This window comes from Lissotriton vulgaris, chromosome 7 (assembly GCF_964263255.1).
Source record: "Lissotriton vulgaris chromosome 7, aLisVul1.2, whole genome shotgun sequence".
Classification (NCBI taxonomy): Eukaryota; Metazoa; Chordata; class Amphibia; order Caudata; family Salamandridae; genus Lissotriton; species Lissotriton vulgaris.
Window position 1 is genome coordinate 717295972 of NC_141695.1, and position 21114 is coordinate 717317085.

At 44.7% G+C, this 21114-nt stretch overlaps 1 protein-coding gene across 2 annotated transcripts in view; it reads left to right on the forward strand.

Annotated features, from left to right (window-relative positions):
* The window catches only part of AMZ2 (archaelysin family metallopeptidase 2), a 574400-nt gene that overhangs the window by 91936 nt on the left and 461350 nt on the right, over nt 1–21114 (forward strand). The window lies entirely within an intron of this gene.

Sequence of the window (21114 nt, forward strand, 5' to 3'; positions counted from 1 at the left end):
AAAAGAGAGATGGGCGTTTTCAATAAAAAGGTGTTATTTATTGAGCAGTCTTCTTTCTCATGCAAGAGAAATGAATTGCCATAATTGCAATACTTAATGTAAAGTAAAGTGTGTACAGTAAAAAGAGTATTATGAAATAATACCGTAAAAGCAAGATATGGTTTCTTAGCCATAAGATACTTTAAAATGGATAAAATATATACATACATATATACATTGACTAATCGTACTCAACTGGTGCTTCTAACTACGCCTACCCCGGTGTACCTGACCTAAGCCTAATACGTGGGAAGGAGTAAGTAAGTAGCAGTTTAAGTTAAGTTGGTTTTGCCAAGAATCTGACTCAAGAATTCTCTTTAAGGATTTAGTCCGCTCCGTACCCGGGTAATAGAATGCAGGAGGTCTGGTATCTCTCTTTCAGGACTCGATATCCCAGCAGCCCGCGAAGGCGGCTGAGAACACCGGAGCTGGATTTCTCGGCAGGAGAAAAGACAGCATCTCTCTCAGTTCGTCAAAAGGGAGGGGCAGCGTCCGTGGGCTCTCGCATCAGCTGGGCTCTCGGGCAAGTAGATAGCTGCTCGGCTCCAAAACCACCACTGTGTGTTTGCTTAAGGCAACGTTGGTATATTTATACCTGAAAGGTGCTGAGTTTGACATAAGGTTTGGACATAAGACGTCAATAAAGATGTCACTAAGAACTGACTGTTCCTTTAGTGTTCGCAGGAGTTCAATGACAAATCAAAACAAAAGCAAATGGGGATTTCCCAGGTTGCTGGAGGTTTGGTGTGTCGAAAGAACTCGTTGTGCTCTCTAGGAATCTAAGGAAGTAGCTTTTTTGTGCTTTGGAATGCAAGGGCTATTTACTAAATATGGATCTGATTCTTACGCCATTATAAGAATATTATTGATTATAGCCGTACAAGGGCATAAAATAGCAATATTGATTTAGATTCCTAGATAAAAACACAATACCCATTCCACGATCTAATGTCCATCATTACTAAAACTAAGCAATAGTAAAGATTTAAAGGTGCATGTGTATTCCAACCCACCCCAAAATACATTTTTTGCATTCGAAATGGTGTATGCGAAATACACGAAAATTGATTATTGGTACTGTACGCTTGTCAAGCAGTATAATCATTCAGTTAAACATGCTTATATATATTAGCTGAACGATTTGCGAAAATTACACATGAAATGGCTCTTAATACAGAAAAGAAGGTCGAGACCATTCCATCACATATAAATACAGTTGCTGTAATTGTGCTAGAGGCTGAGATAATATATTGTCTCTAGAGTTCCTAAAAATAGAAGCTCTGTTCTTTAAGAATAGTTATACTTTAAGCAGAGTACGTGTGCCAGAAAAAGATAAATATTTTGGAAGTTTGAAAAAAATAATTTCGCTTTCAGGGGAAAAAATAGTTCCAAATGTTTTCAGTAGCTTTTGTTTATCAAAGCTGAAGGCCGAATTCAGAGTTCAGGGGAACGCTGTGTGCTCGTTGCTTAAAAAGTTATTCTTTCTGTTCAGGGGAGAACATAATTTCAGACAGACTCGCAAAAAATTGGTCTACGACATCAGGTGAAAGTCCGACCAAGTTTGAAAGTGCCGCAACAGTGAGAATGATTGCTATAATCGATGTCCGGATCAGCAATGCTCACAGAAGGTCGTACCTGGTTGATGCTGCTCTCATCTTGTACTTCACTGCCACCTAATCATAGTGGTGAAGTCATAACGAATGCGTCATCAGAATGGGTAGCCGCTGGGGACAACACGATGCATGAGCCGTTACAGGACTTAGCAGAGTATCTGTATCCAATGGTACTGCTGATGGTAGTGTAAGACAGACGTCCAACACGCATTCTTCTCCGCATAGCATACAACGAAGCACAGGTAGGATGCAATTTTGCCAGATTGGTCTGAATGAAAGAAACCAGGTCATATTCAGATCTCTTAGCCGGGCTAAACCAAGGACTTTAGTTATGCGGTCCCGATAGCGTATAGCTAGGAACGTTTCTTCCATTGTTGCTTGAGTCTTGTCTGCGACTTGGCTTGCCATATCGGAGCAGAAGGGTCAAAAATAAAATTCCTGCTACGAGTCCCAAAAGTAGTGGTAGGCCGCCAAAGACAGAATGGACAAAATTTGGGAAAAATGCCCAGAACTGTTTCGAAGGGTGTTAACAGTCCCGAAAAAATTATCTTAAATATATGTGGGATACCACTGGCATCAGACATATTTAGGATTTGGCTTAGCATTTCTCCAAAATGCACGGGGCCATCTGTTGATAAAAGGGTATGTATCTCTGCCGTTGTCCTTGCAACCAGAAGATCATACGTTTCTTTTGATGACGTTAAAGACACGGTTGTCTGTAAAAGAACAGACTTCATTCTGTTAAAGTATCAATTCGAATAGAAGAGATATTCAAAGAAGGCCAAATCGTCGCCTCCCTATCTGGAGTGCTGTTTGGATACAATACTTGCATACAGCAAGTGACCATGGAACTAACACTTACGAGATAGGCTTTCCCTGGCACCATGCCACAACAGCAGTGGTCCATTATTAGAATTTAGCTCCCGTTAGAAAGCCGCCTAAAGAATGGCTCTATTTGTGTTGCAGGTGTGCCGTGCTGGTGACTTGAAAGGTTATTTGAAGTCCCCTCACAGGCCCCATGCAAATTAATACCTTGGCACAGAAGTATACTGCTTAGTGATTGTTTACAATTGTTACCACTAAGAAATACATTCTGTTTATTTTCACTATAACATGTGTGTGTGTAAGGCAATTTCCATGATGACTTAATGTACCCTTTACCCAACCTTTCATAATGGCCCGCTGGTATATACTCTTGGCAGTATTTAAATTGGAAAGTTATTATCGGAATTGTAATTATTCCGTGTATTATCCATTCAATGACAGGTCTTTCTGACATTGTCAATGGTAATCTCTCAAGTTTTTCAATGCTCAGAATCGTATAGTCTGCTCCTTTTTGTGCCAAACTGATTTGTTTATCAGTAAGGTTAAAGATAGAGAATAATGACGTTATGTTTATCAAACGCCATGGCACGTAGCCTGAATGCAGATTTTGCAACGTCCAGCCGAGCTGTACAATAGATCGTAATTGGGACTGACCGTGTTGTAACATTAGTAAGTCCTGATCTATTATATCGATAGCAGATGATACAATACTGTCCAGTGAATATATTCTGGAGGACAGAGTCATTAACCCATTGTCCACAACAGAAAGTGATTTTTCCAAATTAATACGATCAATCTCTCGTATTTTCTCTGCTGTCTCAATTTGAGTTACTTTCCAAGCTTCGTTGTATGCAGCGTATATAGCGGCCGCTATGAAACGTTTTTGACGCTGTTTGCGTGGTCCCATTATGAAATCACGCAAGTCTGCACCGTCTTTAAGTAAAGTCAAGTGTTGCCTAATTTCGGCCAGTGTGGATGTCTGTAGCCATTCAAGGCATAGTTTCCCTACACTGTATGTTGTTACTATCCATGGATGTTGTCTCTGGGAGTATCTAGGGTCTGGTCTGGTCATTTTGAACCCCTGTTTTTTGTTCAGTAATCTATCTTGACAGTTATTTGTGTCTGTTGGCCAGATCAACCACTTTTTCCAATCAGGATGTGTTCTCTTTTGGTGTAAAATATTGGATACGTCTATCTCCACATCTGTAGTGGTGTTACTATCAGGTATTGGCTTTGGAATAGACGGTTTGTTCAAGTCTTTAATCTTAGCTAGGCCAAGACAAGTAGTCTGTTGAATGGTGTCATTCAAGAATATTATTTGTGCTGGGATCATGCAGGCTCTAAATAATGCTTCTAAACCTTGGACCTGACAATTTTTTGTACCCCAGATGGTTTTCGTTTGAATGTTGTCTTTCCAGAATTCAAAACCAAATGTAATCATTTTTTCATAAAATGTTTCAGAATAAATCAATTTAGTATTTGTCAAAATTGTTTTTATCCCTGTCTTATTTAACAGTTTAAAATAAAACGTTTCTGCATCACTTGTGTTAAACCCTGAGAAGTATGGGAATTTCTCATAAAATGTTTTCGAACTGCTTTTAGGTGGAGTTGCACAATGTTCCCATTGATTATACTTAAAAACATTTCTAGGTTGAGCAGATTTATGTAAATAGTGATGTGCAAAGTGTTTGTAACAGTACATTTGTTCCTAATTCGAGGAACCCTGTAGGTAATCATGTTCTGTCAATTTTGCTAACATTACTAAATCTGACATCATATTATTTATGCTTTCAAAGTCCCAATCATCAGAGAATGTACTTGGTTTTACAAAGTCACTTAATGAAACCTTGAACTGATGTGGATATTTCAAGAGTTCAACCGGGCCATAGATTTCGTAATCCGTTTTGTCCCAAGCTACCCCACTGGGTATTGGAATGGCTGTGACATTCACTGATGATAGTTCTCTTTTCTCGATGTGAGATGACTTGTGTGGCTTTAGGACCAAGTTGATGTTCTGACTTGCTGTGTCCATTGTACTGTATTTTCCCTCAATAAATTTTCCCAAACAAAGTACCATGATGAGCCAAAGCAGGAGGAAAAGTACACTTAACACAATCCAAAATTCAATCCATGGAGAAATCCGATATGTTTCTTTGAGTTGATGAAAGAGTTCAGTTAATTTGTCTTTGAAAGTTCTAGTTGTTGGCGTTTCTTCAGGTTCGCTTGGATCTTCAGAAAAGTTATCGAAATTGATGAAGTAGCCAGATGCAGTTCTGTCAATTGTTGGAATTGCTTCCGAATTTTCCTTTTTCATTTTTTCTTTCATTAGCATAGTCTGAGGCTACATCGTTGTAGACAGGTGTTTCTTGACAAACTGTTTCAATTTGGGTTTCAAGAGGCACAAGTTCCATGGCATTGTTGCATAGTCCTTTTTTATTCACTGCAGGTTTATCAAATGTGATTAGTCTGTCAGTTTGAACCTCTTGGATTGTAGCAAATTTGGGTATTCTGCTATTTCTTGGGAGTCCACTGGGCCTACTACTTATTATTGGCCACATGATTGTGGTTTTACCAGGTCGATGGATACAACTCGGTTCTCCTTTTTACCAGCAAGGGGCGATAGTACAACTGATCTTGTTCCGCTGACAGCTAAGACAGGTACTGCTTTTCTGTAAGAAGGCCCAAATTCCTTCTTCACAGCGATCTTCTCTCTGACCAGATCCCCAATCTTTGGAATCCAGACAGGCTTGCTTGGACAGGTGGTTTATCTTCAGTGACTGTTGGCTGCTGTTTTAACTTTGTTGCTCAGGGCTTTTCTTGTTTCATTTGAGTCCTGTAAAACAGCCAAATGATCTTTGATATCAAAGCATTTTCTTTCTACCACTGAAGTCTGACTATCTAAGTCCTGAATATGCATTTTAGTACCGAACAATAGTTCATACGGACTGAAACCTTTTAGAGAATTTCTTGGCAGATTATTAAGACTACGTTGGCCACTTGTTAAATGTTGGACCCACCCATCACCCGAACCTAATACCCTCGCTGTTATAGATTGCTTTATGTCCCGGTTTTTTCTTTCCACAATCCCATTTCCCTCAGGATGGAAGGGACAAGAGTACCGCAATGCAATGCCCATGCTGGTCATGGCCTCCTTATAAGCTCGAGAGCTAAAAGCAGAACCCTGGTCAGAATGTAGCATGCCAATTGTGTATATGTGCCGATAAAGATTTGCAAATCTTTTATAACAGTTCTGGCGTCAGCCGAGCGCTGGTGTCTGTATTTTTAAGTGAATCTAGTCTTAAAAAGAAATTAATGGGACGCTGGATTTTACGTATAGCTAGCCTTATGCTAACTACAAGAAGGGCCATGGCAATTCTACGGTCAGTTCGCTACTGCAATCTCTGTTGCAGTTTGGACAGCTCTTAGCAAATTTGTAATGTTGCAGGCTCATCCCCGGCCACCAGTATTCTGATTGTAATTCTTTCAGAGATTCTTTGATCTCTTGGTGCCTTAGACCCAATCCCATGTGTGCGTCCGCTATTAAGATTCTCCTGTTCGTGTTTGGAATTACTCTATCCCCCACTCCAGGGATTCGAGCAAAAGGAACGGAGTTTGCATCAATTATGTATGCATAATTGAGTGGATAGTTCACGGTTAGTAGTGCTGCACAGTCGCCTTTTGAAGACTTTTTTACCACCATCATGGTTTCCCAGTCCATGTATTTTTCTGAACGCTTTTTTGTGGCTACGGAAGCCGGTTGAGTTGCTTCCGCTGTGGCTGTATTAGCCAATGAATTCCCTACAACGTGAACGCCATCACGTTGATGACTCAGTGTATGTATCACATGAGTCTTTCGTAGTTCTTTCTGCAAAACAACTACCTGTTCCCAAAGCTTCTTATGCTTTATATTGGCACCTGTGGCATCTTTGTAATCGTTTTCAATCCAGTTCTGAAAGTCATTATTTTAAGATTTGACGCAGAAATGTGAATCGCACACCATTAGTGTCAGGAATTCATGATCAGCATTTTCAAGCGCCATCTTTAAAGATCTGATTTCAGCTCGCTGAGCGGAACAGTTTCTCAGTGATTCAGTTTTTGTTATTTTTGGTCTGAATTTACCACAGCGCCAGCGACCTTTAACAATCGTGCACGCTGCATTGTAGGATTTATTATCCACATCGTAATGTTGTTCAAATCTGTCCATATAGATTACACAAGAGTACTGTTGGAGAGGCAGAATTCCGATTGGCAGAGGATATTCTTCTTCATATTTTAGATCTTTCAGTTTTTTCATGTTTGGGTCAAAATAGTATTTCACGTCTTCTGCAGCAAGAGAATTTTCCCACTGTATCCATTTTGGATCTAATGCCACCGTTTTTAGATTAACTGGGCTTAATAACACCTCAAAGGCTGATTCTGCTGTATAAACAGTTATTCTTTTGCATTGGGCTTGGGCTCTTTCTTTTGCTACAGCACTTCGACCCGTATTTACAATATTTTCTGTAAGACTGAATGTTTTTTCAGCTTGTGTGTAGAAATGTGATTTGTAAGCTATTGGTACCGTTTCTCCCTCATTAGAGGTCAGGTACGTGAATTTGCATCTTCCTGGGATGACTCGGATTACAAGGTTGCATGTGTTGTCGCGAGTTTATAATTTTGTTTTAGCTAACATGTCTGTTTGCAATGATCTCAAAATTTCTGTGTGTTTCTGAGTCCAATTGATTGGTTTAAAATCAGGTTTTATTAATTCACAGAGAGGTTTAACCCTCTCTGCATAATTTAGAATGTAAGTTCTTCCGAAATTCAGGAAACCTAGTATTGATTGTAAGTTCTTCAGCGTTTTTGGTGCTTGGAGTACAGCGCACTTCTCTAAGAAGTTGTCTGCTAGGCTTTTGCCATCACTTGATATTTCATATCCTAAAAACAGGAAAGTTAGGTGGGCAATTCATGACTTTTTAAAGTTGAATTTGTAACCCTTTGCTGCGAACCCAAGTATTATAGTGTTCACTCTTTTCAAGTGAGTATCCAGGTCATCATCTGTGAGATAAATGTCATCGACATAAGATAATGCCTCATCATCATATATTTGTAGTAACTCTGTTACCCTTGCTGAGAATAATCCTGGGCTATTCTTGAATCCCTGTGGGAGTCAACAGAATTTTTTCTGTGACCCCTTTATTGAGAAAGCGGTTAAATACCTGCTTTCAGGTGCAATGTTTTGACAAAAGAATCCATTAGAGATGTCTAATGTTGTTTTGTATTTTTTGCGAACGATGTTATTCATTAGTGCTGCACTGTGTGAGTTTTGTACTGCAAATGTCTTGCATAATGAGTTAAGGTGGAGTGGTGTGGCTCACTGGTTAGAGGCGGCAGACCCGCGAGCAGAGGATGGCCTGGGACCAGGGTTCAATTCCCGACGCGGCAGGGTCGTGGACCAAGGTCAGCGGACTCGATAATTCTCACCTTGGTGCCTACTCTAACCAGGGATCACACTCGGCAACTCTGGGCATTAGCTTGCCTCATCTCCACGACGGCCCCATCAACGCCGGGGATGCCTGGTTTTAGCAGATTCGATAATTCTCACCTTGGTGCCTACTCTAACCAGGGATCACACTCGGCAACTCTGGGCATTAGCTTGCCTCATCTCCACAACGGCCCCATCAAAGCCGGGGATGCCTGGTTTCACCTTGGAGATACCCAGTAGGGACCATCTCACAGGGTAAGCCAGGACGGGTTCCCCAGCGGTCTATTGCGCAGAGATACTCCTTCGGGAGTCGATTCTAGCGCATTAGAAACCCACAAATAAATAAATAAATAATAAATAAATAAATAAGGTGTCTGTAGTCCAAGACTAGACGATATGAATCGTCTGGTTTGGAGACAGGAAACAAAGGATAGTTCATTTGAGAGGTGCGTGTTTCGATCACCCCTTGGTATTCAAGTTGATCTAAGATCTCCGTGACTTTTTTTTTTTTAGCTTCTTGCTTAATTGGGTACTGCCTTTGAGCAGTTGGTTGACATTTTAACTGGATTTTGTGAGGAGGGGAGTCCTCATCCCATTCTACATGATTTTTATATAATGCAGGAGCTTGAGCTACTGCCCATTTTCTTGCATATATGTATTTTCTATGAATTGGAATATGATTTGAGAAGGCAGGCATAATCATTTCTTCGCCATGAGGGCACTCCCTGACAAACTCTGGTGGCCAGTCTTTCTCAGCTAATAGGATGTCATAGCCTTTTGAAAGGTTATCCCAAAACAGACCCCTTACTTTCCTAGTCTTATCTCCCTCTATACGCAATGTTATTTTGTATATTTTATGAGGTTTGCTAACTCTGGTATCTGCAGTTTCCCCCTGAATGTATTAATTCGTGTCCACTGTCTCCAGATGATTCATCAGGATCTTGCGAGCTATTGTCACTTCTGCTGCGCTGTCTAGCATTGTCTGGGCCCACTCTCCGTTTTTCAGCGGTGTCCTCAGTATCCTCGGCATGTTTGATTATTTTAATACTGGCTACCATCTTTCTTGGAATTTGTAATTTTTTACTTTGAGCAGGTTCCTTGTCTTTGGACTTGACGTGCTCTTCCCTGTGTTCTGACCGTCCTCTTCTTTCCGATTTCTGCGAGGAAGTCTGAAAAGATTGAGAGGGACATGTATCAATATCTTGATATCTATCAGGCTTTTTCAAATTATCCCTATTTCTAAGGTTGTATCTTTTCTCAAAGGGCTCCCTCTGGGGAGACTTATGTCCTTTGTCTGGCGATCTTTCTCTCCGCCGAGGAGACCTTCCTCTGGACTGGAATCTTTTTTCTTTGGGAGTGGATTGATTTTTTCCATCCCAACTCTTTTTTGGAGTGTTTAGATTATTTTTAATAAATATCTTTTCAGGATTTTCAGTTAGTTGGGGTTTTACTGGTTTCCAACCCAAACTATCTCTACCTAGTTCTTCATAGGATTTTTCTATGATTCTGGCAAGTTCAATTGGTTGGGCTGTTATATCTGTTTCTTTCAATTTCTGGCGGATCGCCACCGATGCTGCTTCTCCTTTTATGTTGGCTAATAATATAGCCGAGACCTGCTTGAAGTCTTTCAGTAATTTCATACCCAGAGTTAATGCAGGTTCTGGACCGTATTCATTTTGAATCTGTCTTAGTACATCTGGTATTACCGCCAGGGACTGAACACCATGTGTTTTTGTGTAATTGGAAGCAAAGACTGTGCCCCAAGTGTTACAATCCTCCACATGTGGTGCGATCCCCATTGGAAGGCAGATAGTCAGAATTCTGTGTTTCTCACTAGGGGTAGTATCCGGATATACTGCCTCTATTTGAGTTATCTTTTGAGCTAGCCAGAATGGAATTTGTTCCCGTTTTGCGGGTGTTTTACCAAGACATGATTGTATGTTCTGTGGTGTAATTTTGTTTGGGTTTCCCTGATGAGGGGTCAGCTGTGGAATATTAATAGCTGGTTGGACTGTTGAACTCCGCATTACATATTGGACTAATTGTCTATGTATTTTAATTAGTACTTTTAACTGGGCTAAAAGTTCCCGGTCTGACATTTTTTCGATGTCTGGATGTGGTGTGTAGCTGGCTAGAACCAGCCACTTTGCTCCTGGTCTACCTAGTGGACCGAGCCTGGTGATGTGATCATTATGTTTTAGGGCGCCTTTAAACCAGAGCAGGTGTTCTTGGTAATTTAGTGGGATTTCAATGTCCTCGAAAAGAGTGTATTCATCCGGAGGTTCCTCTATTTTGTAATAGTGGAATTTGTGCGTTACAGCGTTTGCTGCTGGAAAGTTTATCCATGAATAGAATACCTCTGTCTGCCGATATTCATGGGCCTCTACCACAAATATGACTGTACCACCTCGTGATGTCAGTCCGTTTTCTATAAGTTTAATAGTTATAGTTCTTCTTATATTTGCCGGGATGATAATTGCACCCGGTTCATTTTCATTAAACCCTGTAACACTGAAACCCCATTGATTCGCATCTACTGCAGCTTCACCGGTTTTGTTGCTGTCACCGTTAGTTGACATTGTTTTAATGAAAGTTTGCAGAGCAGGTTTCCAAGGAAATGTAGTGTCGTTTTTCTTATGTTGACCAGAATGAGTATAGCATTCGGGTCAGTCTGTAGGAGACTCGTGTCATCCTCTAGAAGTCGAGCTGCTATTCTAGCTGCCTCCCTCTCTTCTTCACTTTCCCCCATTTTACTGGCAGAAAGGTTTTTGTTGCAGATCAAGTTTCAAGGAAACAAAGATTAGGTGCACAATATTTTGGAACACTGTATCCTTCAACGTTGACTAAACCAAAAACTATACATAGGAATCTCTTCCTACTAAGTTCCGGCGGATTTTAACCTTTTACCCACGTCTTTTGGAGTATTTACAGGAAAAAGGGTCTGTGTGAAAAAGCACGACTGAGTAACTCTAACTACTTGCGTTAGTTTTATCGCCTTACCAAACGTTGGGCGCCATGTAGTGTAGTTCCTATATTCCCAATAGGCTCTGCGCATTGGAATAATATATTCAGCAGTGTAGACGTAGGACTGAGGTCGACTAGGTCTCTACTGACTATATTAGACTTAAGGTTTGCCAGCTAGCTCAGAGGTCACTAGAAACTTTCTTGAATAAACGAGGAGGAGTTTAACCTCCCTGGATAGACAAGAAGGGATTAGCTTCCGACAACCATATAACATGACAACTTTGCTCCCTCAGAATAAGAGTGTATCTCTAGAGTCGTGTGAAAACAATAGACAGCTATTTCACTCAGTCAATTGTGCGTACTTAGTTTCACCAGAGTGCAGAGAAAAGAGAGACAGGCGTTTTCAATAAAAAGGTGTAATTTATTGAGCAGTATTCTTTCTCATGCAAGAGAAATGAATTGCCATAATGGCAATACTTAATGTAAAGTAAAGTGCGTACAGTAAAAAGAGTATTATCAAAAAATACTGTAAAAGCATTAATATGGTTTCTTAGCCATACGATACTTTAAAATGGATAAAATATATACATACATATATACATTGTCTAATCGTACACAACTGGTGCTTCTAACTACGCCTACCTCGGTGTACCTGACCTAAGCCTAATACGTGGGAAGGAGTAAGTAAGTAGCAGTTTAAGTTAAGTTGGTTTTGCCAAGAATCTGACTCAAGAATTCTCTTTAAGGATTTAGTCAGCTCCGTACCTGGGTTATAGAATGCAGGAGGTCTGGTATCTCTCTTTCAGGACTCGATATCCCAGCAGCCCGCGAAGGCGACTGAGAACACCAGAGCTGGATTTCTCGGCAGGTTAAAAGACAGCGTCTCTCTCAGTGCGTCAAAAGGGAGGGGCAGCGTCCGTGGTCTCTTTCATCAGCTGGGCTCTCGGGCAAGTAGATAGCTGCTCGGCTCCAAATCCACCACCGTGTGTTTGCTTAAGGCAACGTTGGTATATTTATACCTGAAAGGTGCCGAGTTTGACGTGAGGTTTGGACATAAGACGTCAATAAAGATGTCACTAAGAACTGACTGTTCCTTTAGTGTTCGCAGGAGTTCAATGACAAATCAAAACAAAAGCAAATTGGGATTTCCCAGGTTGCTGGAGATTTGGTGTGTCGAAAGAACTCGTTGTGCTCTCTAGGAATCTAAGGAAGTAGCTTTGCCGTGCTTTCGAATGCAAGGGCTATTTACTAAATATGGATCTGATTCTTATGCCATTATAGGGATATTATTGATTATAGCCGTACAAGGGCATAAAATAGCAATATTGATTTAGGTTCCTGGATAAAAACACAATAATAGGTTGGCAGGTGGAGGAGAGAAGACAAAGCACGTCTTAGCTCTCCGCCATCTTGGCCACGCCCCCTATTAACTTTATTTTTAATGTCCAGTGTTTATTACAGTATTTATAATTTGATCATAATGACCAAATAGATTACGTTGGAAAAAATCAATCTGATAATGCATACAAAGTGCAATGAAAGTTACTGAGGCATGAATAGGAAATGCCACAAACGTTCTAAGGCTACAGCATCTGCTTTACACATCTAAGTAATAAAAAGCTAGCATTCCAGCATAATGTTCGAAGCTTTCTGCCCTTTCTATGGGAATAGATCCTATCTTGACAGTGTATGGGGCTAAAACAGTGTGAACAGCTTTAGTAGAAGAATTGTAAATGCGGCAGTCAGGGGAAGGTAGCAAAAAAAGTTCCACACAAAAGTGAGTGAACATAGTAATTTGGGAATAGGAACTGATTAGAGCACCCTTTTAAGATATATTAAATACAAGATATTTCACAAGCATAGTGCGTGGTTCTCCTTTCAAGTGTCTTTTCAAGCCTGCTCTCCAGACACAGCCCTTGTGTGGGGTAATTCTCCAAATAGCAGGGTACCCCCTCCAGCCTGGAGCACCCACAACAGAGGCACAAAGACGGTGTGTGAGCTTTCTGCACTGTTATTAGCCATACTGAAAGAAGGATCATGAAAAGAGAAAAGCTGGGCCTATGCTAAGGGGTCCCATTCATCATTGCACAACAGAAACTATAGTTCCACACTTCAACTCCGAATGGTAGTGCTTCTGGAAGGCTATTGAAGAGTGCCGTGTTCAACAACAGGCTAACCATATTTTCTAAGGAGCCTTGTCTCCTCCCTCAAGCTTCAGGAATGTTGAAGCTACACTTCCACTATCAGGGACAACAGTATTGCCTCCATCCTGTGCAAAAAGGTAGGCTAGGGGCATTCAGAATAGACCCCACAGGCCTCCATTACTGTTCTTCACCCCTACACATCATGTATGTTCCATGAAGAATACACACATTGCACACACAGCACACATAGCACACCGGGCATTTAGTGATAGGATCTAGGATAGTGGATAGAAACAGAAGTGGGCCAGCAGTTCTCCACTCCAGTGACACGAACAAAAGATCTGATCACAACTATAGATACACAAAACAGGGTATGCTACCACCACCACTCTATGTGCCGGAGCCATGAAGGGGACTGTAATCCAGAAGGAGGGGTGTGGCCAACTGCCTAAGATGGCGGACGTGCTTTGAGCCTGCTCTGCACCCTTCCTCCGGTTATCCTTCAACAATAATGTGACTGCCTTACCCGATAGCCCATCCGCAGGTAAGTACTTCCCCTTGCCGCTGCGGCATCGGTTGCTGTAACGGCCTGTGCCCTTGTCCTGCCTTGATTGCTGCAGGTGCGGCCTTGCCTTGCCTGGCGTGGGCGCCGGAGCCTTTCTTCAGCTTGCCTCCCCGCCCTTGCGGAGCAGTGGCAGTCCTGCTGTGGCTGGAGGGGGGTGTCCCAACTGGCAGTTGGTCTGCAGCCCTCGAGCCTGCTGATTAAATGCGCCTCTGTACCACCTGGATTGCCGGGGCTCCCGGGCGGCCTGAGGACACTGCTGGGTGTTTGGCTGGTCCCTTTTGAGGCCTGCTGCCTGGGGGCCCAGGCGTGCCCCTTAAAAACACGTCCTGGGTGCTCTCACCTGATGTGGCGCCCCCGCCCCCCTGCGCCCAGAGGCTGACCCTAGGCTGCTGGCCCCCTGTTAACGAGACAATCTGCTGGGGAGCGGCGTCTGGCCCCCCCATTGTCTTCTAGGCTGGGCACCAGCCTCGTCGACGGAGGTGAGTCCGGTGCTAGCCAACTGCATATGCGGACCTGTGGGAGTGGGGTGGGGTCTCGCGGGTCAATAGGGCCTAGGCTCCCCCTCCCTACACAGTGATACAGACACCAGAGGTGTGCCCTTGGACAGCGCAACCCACGATCCGGTCTGACTTGTCAGCTGCCGGCACTCACTACCAGGATTTGGGACAGCAAGAGGGTCGTGTCAGGCCTTGGTTGTCTCTCTCCCTCTGGGCGATGGTGGCGGGTAGCTTTGCTCCACCGCAAGCTCACTGCCATAAGCTATTGGGCCCGTGAGGTGTGGAGTCGGCCTGGTGACAGGGTCGTGTACAGGCTACTCTCCCCTGACTTCATTATTTGGCCTGGCCGAGGGCAAAAGGGGTCTATCGGACCTAGGCCCCACATGCATGGCATGAAGGTTCCTACAGGTTGAGGGTGGACAAGGCCACACCCGTGTGCACTGCTCCAGCACTAGGCTACGGAAGTACTCCTGTGAGTTGTCACAGACTTGTACTGGTGTTGGGCAGTCATTTCCTCACTCCACTGCGAGAGTATCAGATGTGCTACCGGATTTTGTCTGGACCTGGCCCCCCATGTTTACTTCCTGGTTGTTCTTGTTCCTGACCAGGCATCCCTTCTACAGATCACATTACCTCTTCATTATTATCCTGGTGTTGCTTGTATTTCAGGCCTGTGGGAGCTGAGAGTTTGCCCGTTTTTCTGCACACTGGGTCGTCCTGGGAGTTGGATTGGACCTAGTGCGCTCCACTCCTCACTTCAGCTAACTGCTATTGACTGCATTATTGGTCCCCTCTCCCACCTGGACCTTACCATTTGCTGCTCTGCATGTCTATCAGTATTCGCTACCTCTACCATCAGATATACCGGCTGGTCTAACACTGTGGGGTCGCTTTCAACCACCTTAAATACCCTCTTAATTTAGTGGCAGATTCACACCTTAGGACCCATTACAGGCACTGCCCAGTGCCCAGTAGTTAGTCATGGGCCACCTTCGCTCCACTACCCCGCATGTGAAGGCGCACCAAGAGGCCGGTGATGAGGCGTCTTCAAAGGGGGATTGGCCTCTTAAGTCTCAACACTCTGTTCTCTCCTCCAAACTCGACTCAGTCCTTACAGCCGTGGAGAAAATTAGAACAGCTTTGCACCAGACATGCACCTCGCTGGAGGCAAAAATAGATAAAGTGGTATCAGACTTTATGCTCCTAAAGGCTGATCACCAAACAGTTGCTGATAGGGTCCACAAGACTGAACTTGGACTCATCGACTTGCAGCTCCAGTCGGGCAACCACACTGCCACCCTACAAGATCTTCTGGACTGGGTATGCACTCTTGAAGACAGACTGGACGATGCTGAGGGTTGCTCACGCCGTAACAACATACGAGTGGTTGGCCTCCCGGAGGGCCTGGATCCGGTCAACTGTACTGCACGCCGGTTGAAGGAGCTGCTTCCACCCGGGGTTCTGTCTCCCCAATTTGTGGTGGAGCGTGCGCACAGGGTGCCCGCTCAGGGCCCCCTCCTGGAGCCAACCTGTGTCCAGTTCTATTCCGATTATTGAACTTCAGGGACAGAGACACAAGTTTGAGAGAGGTCAGAAAAATGCCAGGGCTTACCATCCAGAATGCATCAGTTATGTTCTTTCCAGACAATACTGCCCAAGTACAAAAACAAAGCAGCTCCTTCGAAGCGGTGAAGCACCAACTTCTCGACATCAACTTGCAATACACCTTACTATTTCCAGCATGCTTGCGAGGGGTTAAGGATGTATCCTCACGCTTCTTCAATTCCCCCTCAGGCGCTTGGGGCTACCTGGAGAAGACAGGCCTTGCCACTCTGCCTAGATCTGCTGATGACCACCCCACCCGCCCCCCAGTAGGTCAGATGTGGCCGGGGCCCGGGCAGGGGCAGAGGGGTTGGGCCACGTCGTAGAACCCCATTGAGCAAGGCTCGGGACCCAGAGCAGATCCTTCCTGAGCATCAGGTGGTGCTCCAAGCGGCTGCGACGATTCGCGGCACGAAATCTGCCTCTTCATCAGTATTGTCACCACCCAAGATGATTCTTTACCTGCGTGGTCTGGAGACTCAGGCTCGCCCCATCCCCCTATTATCACATAACAAACCTCGGACACCTTCATCTGAACGTTGTGAATATATTTCATATTATTGGTCAGTCCGATTTGTACCCTATCGGGCTCTGCATTTTTCAGCTCAAACCTATCCACCTTTTCGACTCATTTGGGCAACAGAAGGGTGAGGGGGGGGTGGATCTGTGTTCTGGGTGGGGCCAGACTTGACTTCGCCCTATGGTCCGGTTATGCAGTGAACGGGGCCACAGTGTCTTATTTCCGCAAGATATTTTTTCCTTTCTTTCAAACTCAAATACCGGGGGATAGACACCAAGTAATAAATACATGTGCTCCCGCCCCACCTCAATCACTAGGTCGTTCGTGCATTAGTTGCCATGGTTCGGCACCCCTTTTGGAACAACTTCCATTGCTAGCTGGCTCTCATGATGTTACACAACACACAAACAAGTTCTTTAATTTTCCCCCTATACCCTTTGTTGGCGATGGTGGGGTGCCGCCCAGCTTCCTGCTCTCCTCTCGCATGTCCGCACCGCTGACTGAGCTCGGATGCTACTATTGTCCCCAATGGCACACTTTAATCTTGTTACCTGGAATGTGAGGAGAATACATTCCCCTTCTCGTAAATACTCCATCTACTTTTATTTACAGCGCAGGTCCACTGGAATTGCCTTGCTCCAGAAAACCCATCTCACTAATCTTGAGGCAGATTGGCTTTTCTGCCACTGGCGAGGTCAGGTGTACAACAGTAACTTTTCTTACCAGGCGACGGGCACGTTGATATGGGTGAAGGTGGGGGGCCCTTGTGAGGTTGAGGAGGTGGAGGCCGATGCAGAGGGAAGATATGTGTTTCACAAGGGTAGACTTAATGGCAAGCCCCTCCTTATTGGCTCAGTTTGTGTCTCCAGAGTTGACCAGAACTCTTGCCTTTGTAGACTTTCTGGGGTTTTGGCCCATTGGAGCAGCTTGCCCTGGCTTATAGGAGGTGACTTAAATTCCGTCCTCGACGTCTCACTGGACCGCTCTTTCCCTCCCCTCACACTTACTACAAAGACATCCAGCACACAGGCTCTACTCACTTGGCTCAGTCATTGGTGGAGAAGTGTGGCTCACTGGTTAGAGAGGCAGACTCTGAAGCAGAGATCAGGCCTGGGACCAGGGTTCAAGTCCCGATGCGGCAGGGTCTTGGGCTCAATGTCCTCGGACTCGATAATTCTCGCCTCGGCGTCTACTCTAATCATGGGTCCCACGCTGCAACTCTGGGCAATAGCTTGCTTAATCTCCACAACGGCCCCTACAACACTGGGATGCCTGGCTTCACCTTGGGGGTGCCCAGGAGGGCCATCTCACAGGGAGAGCCAGGAAGGGTTCCACAGCGTTATACAGCGCCGGGAAGCCCCGTTGGGGCAGTTGTGCGCTTTACAAAATACACTACATTTACATTTACATTGGTTCCTAATAGACGTATGGCGCTCTCGTAAACCCTACGCCCGCATATACTCCTTCTATTCACCTGTCCATAATCTTTATGTGCGACTAGATCGTATGTTCGCTTTGTCTTACCTCGTCCCCCTGATTCAGGACACCGAATATCTAGCTCGCACACACACTAATCATAACCCTCAGGTTTTGAGGTTTAGCTTTGGCGCGGGACCTCCTCCAATCCCTACTTGGCGTCTTCAGCTGGCTGCACTGGAGGACTACGCTTTTCATGGGTCTCTAGGCGTGGCAATCTCCGGGTACTTTGCCTCCAAAGTCGGCTCCACAGGTTCACCATCACTGGAATGGGAGGTGCCACTTCGCTGGCCACACTCGGGGTGCCTGGTTTTGGACCTCGAGAAGGCCTTCGACTCCCTTGAGTAGGATTATCTTTTTGCAGTACTATCCAAATTCGTTTTTGGAGCCGTTTTTATTGGTATGGTCAGGTTGCTTCATACTCATACAACTATTCATGTGAACACAGGTCCTCATATATCTGATCCCATTACTGTAGGTCGCGGAACTAGACAGGGCTGTCTCCTACCCCCTCTTCTTTTCTCCTTCTTAATGGAGCCACTGGCTGAATGCGTTCATACCCGAGTAGATATGGGCATACCCCTAGGTGACTGGACTCACACTATCTCACTGTATACGGATGATATCCTGCTGTACGTGAGAGACATTCATTCTATTCCCTACTCATTGGCTCATACTCTGTTGACGTTTGCTGATGTCGGGGATGCACATCAATGCGTCAAAGTCCTCTTTAAACCCCTTTTCAGGATCCACCCAGGACCCTAAATATACACTTAACGGGAACCAAGTAATGTGGTGCGCCGACTCCTTCCAATATCTTGGCATTCACATTTATCGGCGAGACCCCGACCTCTTCGACTGCAACATAGGTAAAGCAATGACCGCAATCCGCACCCAACTCTCCTTTTGGGGCACCCTTCCACTATCTGTTACTGGTAGGAATAGGATTGTCCTTACCAAAATGGTGATCTTTCCCCGGCTCCTCTACTATTTCACAAACCTACCCCTCTATAGACCCCCCTTCTTTAAGGAATTAGAGAGTACGGTTAGAGATTTTATTTGGGGTTCCTCTCGGTATTGTGTCTCCATTAAAAAACTTTATCTGTCTACAGACCATTGAGGCCCTGCCGCCCCTAACCTAGAGCATTACTATCTAGCTGCACAGCTACAGTAGATCGCCCGGTGGCTGGCATCCTGACAGCTCAATGACACAGCCACTCTATACCCTCCCTTATCGCATCACTCCCTTCTCCATTTGTTTCACCCTTGCTCGCATCCCAAGATCATAGACTCCCTTTTGTTCGCGGTAGCGCACAAATGCTTTCACAGAAGCCTCTTTATCACCCGCTCTACAATACCATATGCACCTGCTATTCCTCTCCAGAGGACACCCAGGAGGCAGGCGGGCACTGTGGTCTGAGCTTCACAACTGGGAGACGGCTGGCATACATGACATTGGGGATCTTTTCCTGGACAGAAACCTCATCCCATACACCACACGTTTCTCTGAAGAGGGGCTCCACCTAGGCCACTTTCTATTACTCCGCACCCTAATAGCAGCCGTCAAAGCCCGCTGGGGCTACATGACGATAGAGCCTCCCACACATCTCACAGTTCAGTATTTACACATAATGGGTACTGGGGGTCACCTGACGCAGTGGTTTATCGCCTTCCTTAGGCGCATTCTGCAATTGCGCTAGACCCCTTGAAGGTTCACTGGGAAGGGGACTTGGAACGTCCTTTCACGGACACTGAGTGTGCTACGGCCCTAGATAGCCCCACATGAATACCTCGCAAACAGCGCTTCTGCCAGATCCAATTTTTAATACTGCACAGAGCGTACCTCACCCCAGCTAAAATGAATGAGTACTTCCATCACACAGAGACCACCTGTCCTAGGTGCCAATTGGTTAACGCCGACCACTTGCATATGTTGTGGCGCTGCCCTGCTCTAAATGAGTACTGGAAAAAATAGCCAGCGTTCTTGCTCACTGCACTGAGCGTGATATTCCCTTTCTATGGGAGACCCATGTTTTGAATCTCTTTAAGAGCGGTATAAGGTTACATCTCCCTTTCTGTCTCCCTTTGGACTCGCTAAGCGTCTGATCACTAGGAGAGGGAAATGTCTTATGCCCCTCACGTATGGCGCGGCGCTGCTCTTTACTGACATGGGCTAAAGCAGAGAGCATTGCCCTGCACAGAGAAGATTTGCTAGGCCTCTGTAAACTCCCTCTAGCCACCAGTTGGGACGCAATATTAGCGGACCTACAGAGGTTCAATGCCAAAGATCCAGTAGATTCATCCACTGGAGGAGCCAGCTATTGTGCCGACATAATTTCAGGGGCGTTCATCCGTCCCTATTGGGTCATGATGATGTCCCTTCGTTAAAGACTTTTCCAACAACCATTCGGTGATTACACATTCAACATAGGTGGCAATTATCTGCTATAGAACGAAAAATGGTGCACTTGCGGATTGGGGGGGTGTGGGGGGAGGCGTTGTGGGCCAGGAGGCACCTAGGCGGCAAAATACTTACAGTTAACCCTATCCTTTGCTTTCTTTGTCCTCAATTTGTTGTTCCCCCCTTCTCCTGTTTAGTATTTGTTGAACAATAATCTTGCATACACACGTTATGTACAGATGTATCTACACTGTCGGTATCCGCAACTCGCTATAATACACGTTTGTTATTCTCGCTTACTGTATTTGAATTGCAATGCCCTACAGTTCTGAATCACCCCTCGTTTTGGGGTTCATTGTGAATGTTCCTCTGTATATGTCACTGTTTTCCTACATGTTCTTTTGTGGAAAAAACAATAAACAGATTTACAACAAAAAATGAAGGGGACTGTCATCCAGTGTTGTAATATTGCAGGCATGCTTGGTGCTCCCCTCCAGGTCATAGGATAGGTCCAGGACTTCTCTCGTTTCCAAAGGCAGTCCCAGGCCTCTGTGCACATACACGATTAGTGTGAGGCTAGGGCCAAAATCAACAGTGCCAGTTACACGCAGTGAGGTACTCAGTGAAAAGGAACACACATGTACACCTTGCTGGAGACATTCCATTCCAACAGCAAATGAGCGTGTGTGTCTTTAAGTATGTATGTATGTTACACTTGTGAGTCTGCCGCTCTCCCTGGCATATTGAAGGTAATTATTTGCTTACAGTGGTACACATGGGAAAATGCTGGCTTACTGGAGGTAATTAATGGCATAAGGGGTACATGGGCAAAATGCTGCCACAATAAATGTGATTCTCGGCATACGGAACACCAGAGGTAATTCTATTCTATGCGTATGCAACCATTATGACATGCAGCCATTTTCATACTAGGCATGCTTTTATTCATGAGAGTCACCCATTGTATATGGATGGATTCATTGGCAACATTCTGGCACTAGCAT